The sequence below is a fragment of the Uloborus diversus genome, chromosome 1 (genome assembly GCF_026930045.1).
Source record: "Uloborus diversus isolate 005 chromosome 1, Udiv.v.3.1, whole genome shotgun sequence".
NCBI classification, from domain to species: domain Eukaryota; kingdom Metazoa; phylum Arthropoda; class Arachnida; order Araneae; family Uloboridae; genus Uloborus; species Uloborus diversus.
Window position 1 is genome coordinate 32,419,590 of NC_072731.1, and position 16,008 is coordinate 32,435,597.

Here is a 16,008-nt window from a genome sequence, read left to right on the forward strand (position 1 = left end):
GAAACTGTGTGTGTTTTGTTCTTGTAGTTGATAAAGCTTTAATATATTTATTTACCTTGCAACATAAAACACATTATCAAAACCATGTTAAAACCACCTAAAATTTTAAAAAATGCATGAGTGCTTTTAAAAAAGGTTGATATCTATATGATTTTTTTATTTTCTGAAGGAAACCTAAAGTGTTTTGATATCAAAAACTATGACAATAGTAGTTTTGTTACTCAGGTTATGTAGTTGCATACTGTATTCAATGTTTCATCTTTGCACACATTGCACAGGTTCAAAACATTAGTCATTGGACCATAGGCGGATTTAGGACTGAGTTCTTGGGGGGGCAGAATTTTTTTTTTTTGGAGCAACATTTTTTATTGCCCTCCCCCCCCCCCTCTTCCATGTTTTTATCTGTTTTCTGTGATGCATAAGACCATTCTTTACTTCTTATGTGCCGTTTTCATTACTGTGTGTAATCATGCTGTCCTTTTTGATAGGGCTCGACCGATGACATTTTTTGGCCGATGGGCCGATGCCGATTGTTGGCCGATTGTTCAAAGACGGCCGATGGCGGATTGTTTTCTCCAAATGGCCGATTGCCGATGCCGTTGGCCGATGCCAAAAAAAAAAAAAATCAAACAGAAATAAATTGCTAAGATTATCAGGGATTTAAAGGATCATTGATTTATTTCACTTTACTTCCTTTCTACGAATAAGGAAGCGTAATCACAAAAAAAAATCAGATTTCTCGACCTAAATTTCTATTTTACGATCACCCAATTTAAACTTCACAAGTTTTTTCGGCACATCTGTACATGCATATGTACCTAAGAACATATAGATGACCAAAATATCCATTTTGAACGCCTCCTCAGTTAATTATCGCAAATTCTCTTGTGATGTCTTCATGCGCGTAAACTCGCGTCACTTAAAAACGTTATGAAGTAGTAAGTTGAAAACGCATAGGTACGTAGTATGATCTAAAAGTTCGAAGACAAGTTGTATAAAACCTTACCCTGAATAGTTCACATTACTGAAGCACATTTATCTACAAAATAACCTTGGAAGACTATGCACTTCTGCCAACGTTCATATAGCTTTTAGAAGCACTCCTGGAGACATTTCAACCTCTTGTAAAGCCTCTTGCGCTGCTGCTTTAACTTCATCGTGGGGAAGAAAACGACTTTCATGTTGCAGATGCAATGTTCGATTGGTCAATACTCTGATATGCCAAACAAATAACCTAACGTTTCGTCGAACTTAGTTCCATGTGACTTTTATCTGTTCCCAGCAACAAAAAAAAAAAAAAACATTTGCATGGACGCCGCTTTCTTCCGTCAAGAGAAGATAAAGCTGCATCATAGAAGGTAGCGAAAAGTGGCTTCTAGGAGTGATTCCAAAAGTTATATGAACACTGGCAGAAGTACATAGTCCCTCAAGGTGACCTTTTGAAGGTGGATGTGCTTCGGTAATGTGAACTATTCTGGGTAAGGTTTTATACAACTTGTCCCCGAACTTTTGGGATCGTACTACTTACAATTTGTATAGGGTGTAGTTATTCTTCTCCTTTTTTGACTGCTGTATGATGAAATAGAAAGAACAACAGCCAAAAAAAAAAAAGAAAGAAAGAAAGAAAGAAAAGAAGGAAGATAAACAAAGAGACTGTTTAATAACCTATTGATTTTTTTTAATTGAACATATAACTAAGATTTCAGTAATATTGAAAAAATGTATGGATTTAAGTAAACTAAAAATAATTTTAAAAACTATTATTTGTGTACCTAAATCCATTGTGTATTAATTATGTTGTTTAATCATTCAAAAAAAAAAAAAAAAGAATAAAACTATGAAACCGTCAACAAATAATGCAATTTAAGTGGAAAGATTGCACATAGACATTTTTTAGTCATCAAATTAAACCAAAAAGACAACAGATAAATTACAATATTGAATCATAGTAGGAATATTTTCGTACTTATTTAAAATTTATGAATAGAAAAGTTTGCATTTTTCATAAATTTTGCTGAAAAAAGAAATAGGCATGAAAAGAGCGAGGTTCTTAAAATGCAGCTACAATAAACAAACTCAATATTAACACCAAGTTAATAACTGAATAAATATACTACTTGATCTGTTGTTTACACACATAATATTGAACAATTTGGTTGTTTAATCTTTTATGAAGCTTTACAAAGAAGTTCAAATTAAATTTTTCAATTTAACAATAATTTTCTGAAATTTAAAAAATTGCATAATAGAAAGTCCTTGAAACTTTTCTACAAAAAACTAAAAAAACTCATTCATTGATTTATAAAAATACATAAAAATAGTTACTTACAACAGAAAAAAAATCGATCGCTATTAATGATGCAAAAAAGATGGCGCATTACGAAATATAGGTGAAACAAGTATGAGAAATACGCAAAATGACATTTCTTGACCAAAATAAATAATCGCTAAATATTTAAGAAATGCTTGAAACGACGAGGGATGGTTTGGATGGGGGGGGGGGTCACCCTCTGATTGTGGAGTAACTCACACTTCGGCCCCAACTTCGACCTCATGTTTTTAGTACAGAACCGCTACCACCAACGCCTCGGAAGATTTTCTGAATCTAATTCAGCACTTCCGAAGAAAAAATTCAAAAGTCCCTTTGATTTCCGAATTATATCACCATTCAAAACGTCTTTAATCAATTTCTTACATTACTTACATTAATGCTCTAAATTCTTTCTAAACAATAAATTAAGTTTGAAAAACAAATCTTTAATTTTATGAATTGTGTTAGTTTTAAACAACTCAGAAGTACAACTAGAGTTTAATTTCAGCAATTGAGGGAGAGGGAGGAGGGCCACACAAGTGTTCTCGGAAATTGGGGAAAATAGTCGTAAAAAATAAGAGTTCAAAATAATAATAAACATGGAGCAGAAAAAACCTTTTAAAACTTGCACCCGAGTTTGTTTTGACGTGCAGTGGCGAATTTAAAATATAGCAAATGTTGCAATTGCGCGAGAGGCCTCATAACCATAGGGGCACCGTAGGAGTTACAAAAATCCTTATGCTATAGGTTTTACAGCTTCCGTGATAGAGAAATAGGGCCCCAAAATGTATTTCAACGGGCCCCAAACTTGTAATTCCGCCGAAGCGATACAGAAAAGACTGCATTACTGTGATTCATATTACAAATATCAAAAAATTAAAAATTACCGTCGCACAGTGTGGCATAGTGGGCAAAAATCCACCGAACTCGCGGGTTTTGAGCTAGGATCTTCTATTATGGCTCAAAATGCGGCAAAATCCTTCTAATATTTCGTAGTTTTGCTACAATTTTGAATTTCTTAACCCTCTAAGCCCCGCAAAGCTCAGAATGGACCCAAGTCGCGATTTTGAAAACTAAAAAGTATGACCATAATTTTTCCCTGATATGTGGCTCAATGCTTAGTATAAATCGAGGAATCGGATGATAAAACACAACTTTTGATCACTGGCGGATGTTTAGAAATTTTTTTCACCATATAAGTCATTAAAAACATGATTTTTCAGGTTTTTCTGTTGAAAAAATAGGTTTTAACGGTCTTCACAAATCTCTTGCGCAAGAACAACTATATATTTTAAATCTAAACTACTACTTTTCAATCATTTTTCAAAGTTCAAAAGGTAAAATCCTCCCTACAACACCGAAAATTTGCTCAAAATCCGAATTTCAGCTCGAGATCCTACCATTGTCAATGTGCAATAGCGACAAACAGCTTATTTTGTATGTATACATTCATGTGTATGCATTTCGAGAATAAATCGTCTGCGTTCAAGTAAAGACCTCGACATTTAGAATTTTCAAATACTTTAATTTTTTTTAGAAAATTTAATGTATTAAAGTAACAGTTGAGCAAATGTGTAGACGCAAAATTAGAATGTTTGTCTGTTTCCTTGGAATAATCGTAATAATCGAATTGTAACAGGTATTTTCACTCTTTTACGTGAGTGTTTTTGTTGAAATTCTAATTTAAAATGTAAAAACACATGTTAAAATTTTTATGTTTTAAACTAAACAATTAATTCTCAGATGAACCGTTTTAGCCTCAGTGTTGTTCGTAACAACATCATTTATAGGTTATAATGCAACTAAATTTAAGGTAGGATTGAAAGGATAAATGACAGTATGATTTTACTTCACTTTATTTAATTTAAAAAGCGAATATTTACAAACATATGTCCATTAGCTTTCACTTTAGAAGTATGAAAAACAGTAAAGACATGTTATTTTACCTTTATTATAAAATTTGATTGAATTTATATCAAAGTTATTGTTGTTTTGTTGGTCCAACACGCAGATACTAATTTTAAAAAAATGTAATTTACATAATTTGTTTAAATACTTATTTATGCAACAGAGGACAAAGTTTTCCATTTTGTATACGTATGTAAAAGAGTAAACATACCTGTTACAATTCTAATATTACGATTAATCCAAGGACCAAGGACCAAACATACCAATTTGCGTTTACACGTTTGCTCAACTGTTACTTTAGTGCATTAAATTTACTAAAAACATCAAAAGCATTCAGAAATTCTAAATGTACACATATAAAATAAGCTGTTTGCCACTATTGCACAGATGTATTCTCGTGGGCAATGGTAGGATCTCAAGCTGAAATTCGGATTTTGAGCAATTTTCGGTGTTTTAAGGAGGTTTTTACCTTTTGAACTTTGGAAAATGATTGAAAAATTGTAGTTTAGAATTAAAATTGTTATTGTAAAAATATATATCTGCAATTCTATAACTTTAACTGTAGCAATATTAACTGTAAGTAAGTAGTTCAGCTACTACTCAACTTTGTATCTGTATCGCGTGTGGTGTGTTTACTATGATGTGTGCACTTTTTCTCGTGTAGTATGTATATTAATCTTAATGTAACTTGCTTAATTACTTAATATAACTAATTTGTCAACTCTGCTGCTTCTTATTTCAAGTGGTTATGGGCCCAGCAAGCATCCATTGTGCAGAGTTGTTAATGCAAGTTTAGAAATTGTTGACTTAGCGCCGGTGATCGTTCGTAAGGCCTAACTTCTACAGTGAATCACACGTGTGTTTTTGAAATTGATTTATTATCTCCAGTATGGATAAGATGAATTCAATTGAGAAGTTAGAGGGTGAAAGCAATTGGACTAGCTGGAAATTCGATGTAGAATTGCATTTAACAGTGCAGAAAGCAATGCCAATTGTCTTAGGTGAAATGGTCAAACCGGAAGCGCTAGCTACGGAAGCTACCGAAGCAGAAAGAAAAGCGCATGCAGCTTCTTTAAAATCCTTTAATGAGGCAGATGCGATTGCTCGCTACGTTATTGGTTGCAGTCTAAGATCTGAACCAAAGCAACATATTTTAACATGTAAAACTGGAAAAGACATGTGGGATGTTCTCCACTCTGTGTATGAGCAAAAGAATGAACGGCGACTCGATCTTCTGTACTCTCAGTTGTTCAACTACTCCAAAGATCCTTGTGACAGTATTGCAACTCATGTATCTAAGTTGCAGAAAATCTGGCAGGAGTTACAGGAAGAGTTAAAAGGTGAGAAAGTTGAACTTCCCAAGTCGATGCTGTTAAATAGAATTTTAAATACTTTACCTAATGAATATTTGGAGTTTAGGAATGCATGGGAATCTGTTCCAGGCAGAGAAAGAACAATTTTGAGTCTTACTGAAAGACTTTGTTTGCACGAACAAAGATTGGAAGAGTTACATCCTGTTGAGAACAAGAATGTTGCCTTTGTAGCAAAGCCCTCACATGCCAAGAAAACTCCTGATAAGACTTATTCAAATCAGAATGAAGCCAAAAACAAGAAATTTAAATGTTTTTTCTGTGGTCTCGCTGGTCACATGAAAAAGAACTGCAACAAGTGGAAATTGCAGAATAATGAGAAAAAGGAATCTTCAAAATCTGGACAGGTCTTTATGACTGTTGCAAATCAAAACAATCAAAATTATTGGCTCATTGATTCAGGAGCCTCGCACCATATTTCTTCGAAATTGGACTGGTTTTCTTCATACAAACAGTTTGATACTCCAAAGCCATTAAGATTTGGAGATGGAAGATCCATGTTTGCCAAAGGTATTGGTGAAATTAAAATTGAAATGTTAATACTTGGTAAATGGATACCTGGTCTTCTTACTAAAGTTTGGCATGTACCTGAATGTGATCAAAATCTTTTTTCATCTGGTGCTGCTTTGGATAATGGCCTTCATGAATATGCAGATAGCAAAGTACGTGAGTTTAGAACTTTAACTGGTGAAACTGTTGCTGTTGGTATTAGATATAACAGTGTTTACAAACTTCTTATGAGAGTTGTTCCTGATTTGGCATGTGTTGTTGTTGACAATGACAGTCTTCAACTGTGGCATGAACGCCTAGGCCATCAAAACAAACGCCATGTTCAAAAATTTTTGAAGAGAAAGGGTATTGAAGTAAAGCTTGATGGTGAATTTTGTGATGCCTGCATGTATGGTAAAATGCATAGACTTAGTTTTGGCTCTCGTCAAGATCGCCCAACTAGTCCTGGTCATCTTATTCATGCTGATGTCTGTGGTCCAATGCCAGAAAAATCTCTTGGAGGTAATAGGTACTATGTAGCATTCAAAGATGATTATTCTAAGTACAGAACTGTTTACTTAATGAAAGAAAAGTCTCAAGTCAAAGATATGTTGGGCATCTTTATGGCAGAAATGAAGACAGCAGGTTATATGATGAAAGAATTGTTAACTGATGGAGGAAGGGAATTTAATAACTATGAAGTTCATCAAATTGTGCAAAAAGCAGGGCTGCATCATCGAATGTCTATGCCATATACACCCGAGCAAAACGGAGCAATAGAGAGGGAAAATAGAATTCTAGTTGAAGCAGCTCGATCAATGATCCATGCCACAGAATTGCCAGAAAAACTTTGGGGTGAGGCAGTGAATACAGCAGCCTATGTACCCAATCGAACAGAAGAAGGAAAATCTCCCTTTGAACTATGGTATAAGAAAGTACCACCAGTTGACCATCTCAAAATATTTGGTACTGAATGTTTTATTCATGTTCCAAAAGTCAGAAGGAAGAAATTTGACAAGAAAGCATTGAAAGGCTACTTAGTTGCTTATTGTGGTAATAGAGATGGGTACAGAGTTTGGATTCCTGAGAAAAATGATGTGGTTTTGTCCAGAGATGTGGTTTTTAAAACAGAAAAAGTGGCTGACAACATCTACCAAGAAACTCTTTCGCCTCTACAATCTACAGAAGATGTTCCTGTTCCTACTGAAGATGGAGGTAGTAATGATGTAGAGGAAGCTGCTACAACTGAAGATGAGAATAGATATACTACTCTAAGAGATAGATCCCAGTTGCGAAAACCAACAAAATTTGATGGATATGTTATGCTAGCTGAAGTTGAACCAACATCTCTTCATGAGGCAGTAAACTCAAGTAATGCTGAAAATTGGAAGGCTGCTATGGAAGAAGAAATGAACTCTCTCACTGAGAGTGGAACGTGGGAACTTGTTGATCTACCGATAGGAAGAAAAGCTATAGAAAATCGTTTGGTTTACAAAATAAAAAGAAATTCTGAAGACGAAATAGAGCGGTTCAAAGCAAGACTGGTTGTTAAAGGATTCTCCCAAAAAGCTGGTATTGATTATCAGGAAACATTCAGTCCAGTGGTTCGTTGGGACACTATCAGATCTATTATTAGTGTGGCTGCTAGTGAACGTTTGAAGCTTGCTCAGTTTGACGTGAAAAGTGCCTTTCTAAATGGAGACCTGCATGAAGAGATCTATATGAAGCAACCTCATGGATTTGATGATGGAAGTGGGCGTGTTTGCAAATTAATAAAAAGCCTATATGGCTTAAAGCAAGCTCCCAGATGCTGGAATCAAAAGTTTAAAGATTTTCTTCAGAATTGTGATCTCAAGCAGATGGACAGTGATCCTGGCTTATTTGTAAATGAAGATAAGACTTTGTTTTTGATCTTATATGTGGATGATGGAATTGTTGCTGTGAAAAATAAAAATCAGTTGGAAATATTTCTTAAAAAACTTACAAAAGAATTTAATGTTAAAGTTGAACCAGCTACATACTTTTTGGGCATGCAAATTAAATATTTAGATGATGGTTCTATTTTCATTCACCAAGAAAATTATTGCAAAAAGATCTTGGATAGTTTTAATATGTCTTCAGCCAATCCTGTTTGTATCCCCATTGACAAAAGTTTGTTATCTGAACCTTTTGAAAAGCTTGATGAAGAGGTACCATACAGAAGAGCAGTTGGCAGTTTAATATATTTATGTTTGGTAACTAGACCAGATATTGCTTATTCTGTTAGTGTTCTATCTCAAGTTTTAGACAAACCTTCCAAAATGCATTGGTGTTTAGTGAAGAAAGTTTTGAAGTATCTTCGAGGAACTTCAAAATATGGTATCTTGTATAAGCCAAATTATATCTGCAAGCAATTGGAAGCATATAGTGATGCTGATTATGCTGGTGATACATCAACCAGAAGATCTACATCAGGGATGGTCTTCAAGTTTGCTGGAGGAGCCATTACCTGGGCCAGCAAGAGACAGACTTGTGTATCGCTCTCAACTACAGAGGCAGAATTTATTTCAGCCAGTGAGGCTTCAAAGGAAGTAGTGTGGCTACAGAGACTTTTCCAGGATATTTGTCCTTTGATAAGTGTTCCTGTGTTGCAGGTGGACAATGAAAGTGCTATACGACTAGTCAAGAACCCTGAATTCCACAGTCGTACTAAGCACATAGATGTCCGCTACAAAGTCTACCGCTGAGAAGTATCAGAATGGGCAGTTAGATGTTCAACATTGCGAGAGTAATTCTCAAGCTGCTGACATTTTTACTAAACCTCTACCAAAAGCTACATTCCAGAGACTCCGCCAAATGATTGGCATGTGTGAAATAGAGACTTGATCTATGATATAGACCTTGAAAGAGAGCCCCCCCCCCCTCTTTTTTTTTGTATTGCAGATATCAATTTAGGGGAAGTGTTATTGTAAAAATATATATCTGCAATTCTGAAGACCGTTAAAACCCATTTTTTCAACTAAAAAACCTGAAAAATCATGTTTTTAATGACTTATACGGTGGAAAAAAGCATTTCTAAACACGCGGCAGCGATCAAAAGTTGTGTTTTATCATCCAATTCCTCGATTTGTACTAAACATTGAGCCACATGTCAGGGAAAAAATATAGTCATATTTTTTAGTTTTCAAAATCGCGACTTGGGTCCATTCTGAGCTCTGCGGGGCTTAGGGGGTTAAGATATTCAAAATTGTAGCACCACTACAAAATAGTCGAAGAATTTTGCTGCATTTTGAGCCATAATAGAAAATCCTAGCTCAAACCCCACGAGTTCGGTGGATTTTTGCCCACTATGCCACACTGTGCGTCGGTTCAACGGGAATCTAGCAAGATGACCCAAAAAACGGTTTCGCCATCTCATATTTGTTTTCATGGTCTTCAATTCGGCAATATATCACCAAATAAAATGTCAGTCTAAGACGCTATATTAGTTTTGCATTGAAATATGTAATTAATAGCCACAAAAAATGAGTAAACTGGCTTTTCAGAACACCCGATCGAAAACAAAAAGGAAAGTGCACAACTGGGACGTACGCACACCCCACATGCGAAAATTTAACCTTCTACAGCTTAACATTTTTGAGTTATGACTATGAGAGATATATACGTACATCCAGCTGTAAGAAACAACGCAATAATTAAAACTTGTTTGTACCTGAATGAAAAATTAAAAATTCCTTCAGGGGTGACTAAAATAAATTCATACTGAAATTCAAGTAAAAAATTTTATTAAGAAAACAATAACTCCCTTTTCTATGTATTAAAAAGTAAAACTGCAAAGGTCCTTTTTTTTTCAAAAACATCGGCCAATTCCATCGGCTTTTCGATGTTTTTTAAGGCCGATGGGCCGATGTTTCCTGCAAGTTAGCATCGGCCGCCGATGCCGATGGCTAAGTTGTTGAACCATCGGCGCCGATGCATCGGTCGAGTCCTACTTTTTGAATTGACCTTAAAAGAGAGGGAGCTGGTATTAAGAGAGTGACGCAGGGCTCCCTTTTAACTGGGATATAGAATATCTCCAATTTTAGGGGGCCTGGGATCTCTGGAGGAAATTATATAAAATGGATATAAAATTCTGCATTTTGAAGTCTTATAAGGGTTAATTGGAAATAATAGGCAAATCATTTTTTTAAAAAAGTTTTACGCTTTAAAAGTGCTTTGTGATGCAAGTTAATACTTTAAAAGAAATGGTGCACAGGTTTTGAGAATAGGTATAAAGAGAGTAACATACTACCCATTTGAACAATTCTTAATTTATACACTTGATAAGAAATAAAATTGAAGCACACTTTGCTTAGGAGTTTCAAAGACTTGTCTAATTATTTTCAAGGTTTGGTTAGTTAGATTGGGTTTTTGGCTCAAGAGCCCTAGTAGGCTATACTGCGCCAATTCTTTTCAGGGATTTTAGAGCCAATAGTTTGCACTTTCCAGTCTCTGAAATTGAGTAGTAGATTATACAGTTGTACGGTATTGTTCAAACTTTGTAAGAAACGCCTATTTTAAGTTTAAAAGAAAAAATAAACTTTAATTTCTCATTGCAACTTTTTTTTTTATTATAAGTAGTGCAGAAAACGAAAAGGAATAGGGGTGGTGTATCATTTTTTTTCCCAGGCTAAATAATGCAGTAAAAGTAAGATAAAGGCAATCAATACAAAAGAATTTCCAAAATTCTGCATTCGGGATTAAATAAATAGCAAGATATGAAGCATGTGAGTCACAAAAAAATTTATTTCAAGTAATATGATATGTTACAAACGCGAGAACCATGATTTTTACATTTTTGATGCAAGATGTAGCAAGGAGCTGAATTTGACACATTCTGGCATTCCTCCCCCTACAATTTGTTAGAAATTTTAAAATTTAAGGTTTGTAGTCACACATTTCCAAATATTCAAGGTTTTCAAGTACTTGAAAATGAAATTAGTTTTTCAAGCACCAGTTTTCCAGTTCAGTTTTCCAGTAGCAACAGCTACTGGATTAGCTGATTTATTATGCGGCGAGATAAGTCATGATAAGTTTACTAGATTTTTAAATGGTAAGGCTTTTTAAGGAATGAATCACAATTTTTTTTGAGTTAGCTCTCCACTTCAAAGCAGGGGCCCTAAGCTATAGGCAAATCCGGCCTTGCATGTAATTCACTCTTACCTGCAGATTTTTGTTTGATTTTTTGTAATTTTAACGAAAATTCGTCGGTTTTTACAGTTAAAGGATTTTTACGATTTTACCAATCTGTGTAAGGTTTTTATCGGTTTTTATCAAATTTCAGCAAATTTTTCCAAAACTTTTGATGACTGATTTACTCAGATTTCAATAATGACAATAACTGTATCATTTAGACTTAGATGATTATGACTTACCTTAATTTTTAAACAGTATTTAGAAAGTAAGGAAAATGGTATTTTCCCTAAGTAAAAAGATTCAATTAATCAGAACGTTCAGATAACTGAAACTTATTCAGTTTGCGATAATATTTATTTTTCTTTCTCAAAAAAAAAAGACAAGCCGAAAATTTTCCAAGCGCATGAAGTACAGTTCTAACTATTAGTTTCATATATATACGAATTTTTTCCTTTAAAAAATAAAGAAAACACTGTTAGAAAAACATTTTATCAGGTAATAATGCGATCTTACAAGAATTGTGCAAAGCATTCGTGCCGGAAATATATCTCTCTCACTTTTTCTTTTATTCAGACGTTTTCCTTACAACGTATGATTCTGGAAAATCAGAAATTTAGTTTTGAACTGCTAGGGATTGAGAGTCCTATTTTTTCCTCTAAAAAATTAACGCAATGTTTACAGTGATTTTACGTTCTGTTTGTTCAATGGTTGGACAATTTTCCCAGTTTTTTGTTTCATTGTTACATACATTCGTTGAGTATGGTGTTAACTGTTACATTTGATATCATTTTGATGTACAAAAACCTTTTAGCTATGTACTTCTTTTGCAATAGCATACATTTCAAATCAGCCAATTTCATTTGAACGTGTGATACTAGAAGGTTCTTCAAAATCTTTCGTTTCTAACAACACAAAACATCTAGTTTTTGAAATCACGCAAATTGAAAATAAGCATTCTGAAAAGAGAAAACAAATCGTAACAAGTAGATCATTCTATTAGCGCAAATTAGGGAGGGGGGAGGGAGGGTCCCAAACGTTAATTATTATAAGTGTTGCAGCTGAATGCATAGCTCGTTTAGCCTATATTTCCATTCATATACTTGCCCAAATGGTTTTCAGTTAATGTTCGGTTTTTTTCCTTTTTTTTTCTCCCTTCAGAAAAGAACATTTGCTAGTCTCTTCATTATCATTGAACTATTCAAAAAAAAAAAAAAAAAAAAAATCATGATTTTTTTTTTTTGTTATAAGATTTTGGAAGATAAGTTGCTACTATATGAACTCCTCTCAAAACTGGGGGCATTGCACCCTTTGCCCCACCCCTATAAATCTACCCATGCTCTTCTAAACTATAAACAAAAACAAAAAAATAATGATTTTTTTTTTTGGAAGATGTGTTGTTACTACATAAAGTCCTCCCAAAACTGGGGGGGCATTGCCCCCCTCTGACCCCCCATAAATCCGCCCATGCATTGGACCATTGTTGGTGTTGCTTGTGGTCTAAAACCAGCGTTATTCCCAAAAAAAATTTTATAATTTAAAATCTGCTCAAACTAAGCCATAAAATGTCTTTCAAATTCAAAGTGACTATTTCATGTCTACTACAGTTTTTTTTTTTTACTCTTTTTAAAAAGTTTCTATTTTATACCCAACAAAAGATAGTTGTAGATGATTCAAACAAGAACTTGCATTACTTTCATAAACTTAATAAAGCACTACTCTAGCTCAAGAAAATAACAAATGCTTTGTCTTCTCATGTTTTATATTCAGATTGAATCTTGTTTGAACCGTGGGTACCATTCCTCAGGTATAAAACCTGAGCTATGATATCTTTCAAATCGTGGATTTGATATCAACTGCATTTTAATTGCTGTTTTGTTTCTAGTTTGAAGATTAAAAATTCAATAATTTTAAATATGTGTGCAAATAAAATTCATACATCTTTAGCAGACATAGATTCAAAAATAAGTTTTGGAGGAGGTAATAAAAGAGTAATAAAAAGAGCACGGTTCAACCAGTGGCGCAACTACATGATCTGGCGAACTAAAGAAATTGCACCCCCCCCCCCAGGGTTCCCCCCCCCCCACATGGGAAGTCACCAAAGGCCATTGTGACCTCCAAAAAAAAAATTTTTTTTATTTTCTTTTTTAGAATTGTTTTCAATGATGCCCGATGTTCCTTCTCAGTAGATGTTATGTATGTGTCTCTAACTCTTTTTCTTGCAAGTTTTTTTTTTTTTTGAGCAATCACGATTGCTTATTGTTCTCATTTGACCGTTTTTGATGTCCGTGCCTTTTTCAACTTGGACCAGAAGCCTATGCAGCACCACCGCCCACCGTCCTCTGCTGGCGGTGCGGCGCAACTGCTCCGGTTTTGAGCTACCCGCTTCTCCTAATTGGAGGCGTCCATGTCCTACACACACGCACGCTCACACACTCACGACTTCACATACATACCCTCACACAAGCCTACGTGCATACACACAGATCTATGCACACACACAACTATGCACACGTAACCGCCCAGGAGGAAAGGCAGGCTTGGGGGGGGGGACAGGAGCTGTTTCTAGAAATGATAACTCCAATGAGTAGGGTCCTGTCTCAGTTCGTGATTGTGAAAAACATAATTTGAATTCAAAATTTCAGAATTCAAATTAATTTTTTTTTTTTTCATTTTTTAGACATTTTTCAAATTTTATCATCAAAAAAAAAAAAAACTCTTTGATTATTTTTTTTTTAATCAGTTGAAATGCCGCCTCCCTGGCTGCTACGCCCCTGGCGAGAGCCACTCCTACCAACCTCTAGTTACGCTACTGGTTTCAACCTTCTTAAAATTTTGATAACAAACTTCTCAAAAGAGTTATTTTTTAGTATATTTTAGGATTTCTTAAAATCAATTAATCTACTGGAAATACAGTTTATATACAATTTACTTTGAATGAAGACATGCAATATATTTTCAACATTTAAACCAATTAAATATTATACTTATACATAATTTCACCAAATGCCATAATGATGAGTCATAATACCATGCACATAGCTATAGCTTTCACGTGAAAAGGGTTCAGCTGTGCACAAAGTTAAATTAGTTCTCATCTCATGGTAAAATTTCAAGGTATTGTTTATCATAAATGTTTGTTCTAAAAGCTGTTGTTAACCTCCAGAACTTTTTGGAGCTGAAGCTTGTTGTACATGAAACTACTATTGTAGAAAACCACTGTTGCAGCAGGAGCTTCCGCTCAAAAAGATTTCTAAACTGAAGTTTTAAAAAATCACATGTTTTAGCTATTTTTGGTGGAAGGAAAAAGTTGCAAAACTGGAATGCTAAAAATGCAATTTTTGGCCTTTTATGATAAAATCCATGAGAGTTCGGAAGCTTTGAACTGAATATTTTTGCGAGCTGTAGACTTAATTTTAGGCTGTCTTTGAGTAATTTAAAGCGAAAAGGCTTTGAAACTGTAGTCTTACAAGAGGAATTTTAAGCTACCTTTGTCAAAATCCAGATAAAGAAGAGGAGGTTCAAGGGCTCTCCGCTGGAAGTTCTGAGAAGTCACCCACAAATGATGCCCCACTTAGAGGTGGGAAGATGGATTCATGAAATTGTGAGTTTGTAACAAGGGAAGGGGGAACCAAAAAGTGAGATTTTTTTTTTGATTGAAATAAAAATATTTTTGTAGTAATATGTATATGAACAGTAGCGTGACATATGAGGAGGGGAGAAGTAAGATAAAATCAGGCATCGCAGCGTTCCTATATTCCTATATTTTCCTATATTTCTGAAAAAGTTCCTATAATTCCTATATTTTCCTATATTTTCAGTTTCTGATTCCTTTTTTTTTTTTTTTTTACTTTTCCCTTCGACTTTTGGCTACCGCCTTTTCCGCGATCCACGTGCAGCCGCCATTTTATCTTTCCTACTGTGCAGGGCTCCCAAATGGTTCGCTTTTCCCGCCAAAGTCCGTGTTTTATGGTAAAGTCCGCTTTAGACTTTTAACATTATGGTCTGATTAGTTTGCTTTTATATTGTTTTTACTTAAACTAGGGGGCTATCGCCCCCTGCTCGCTATCGCTCGCCAACCCCCGGAACTGCTTACGCAGTTCCCTGTGGATCGCTTCGCGATCCATGCTCGCTTCGCTCGCTCGCTGTATGCCAATACATTAGCCTAGCTAAAATTTTCCGTAAAAATTAAAGTTGGTAATTGCATTTAGGTCACCATCCATTTAACCAATATGAAAATTACGTTCATAATGTTAATTTGTCTGCTTTAGCCAGATTTTCGACAGTTTAACTTTGCTGTATGTAAGATGACTGCCTTGGCAATGTGCACAACTTTACCATTATAGATACAAAAGTGTCTGTCATTGCTTTGGAGAGATTGCACTTCTACCTGTTGGTCCGCGGAAGGTATTTTATTTCCCTTCTACCACCCATTGGAAAACCAATGAAGGCATTCCCCTATCCGCCACCTGGGGACGCGCCCTCTAGGGGTTACAGGCTCCCCCGAGGGATGTATTTACATTATTTACACTCTTATATATTTACATATTTACACTCTTATATATTCTAATCTGAGAAAACTTCCTCATATACACAATTAAAAATGTCCCGTTTGGGAGCCACAACTGACACTGCTTCAAAAGATCTTGTTCTTGATAATGCCACATAGAGCTGGCCATGACTAAAAACAGGCTCAGAGAGCACCAAACATATTTTCTCAAACGTTTGTCCTTGCGACTTATTCGTGATTCGTGTTCGTGCGTATTCTGTGATTCAAGA

At 35.0% G+C, this 16,008-nt stretch overlaps 1 protein-coding gene across 3 annotated transcripts in view; it reads left to right on the forward strand.

Moving 5' to 3' along the window:
• LOC129234532 (polypeptide N-acetylgalactosaminyltransferase 13-like) overlaps window positions 1-16,008 on the forward strand; it is a 92,702-nt gene that overhangs the window by 44,567 nt on the left and 32,127 nt on the right. The gene's annotated exons all lie outside the window — the stretch shown is intronic.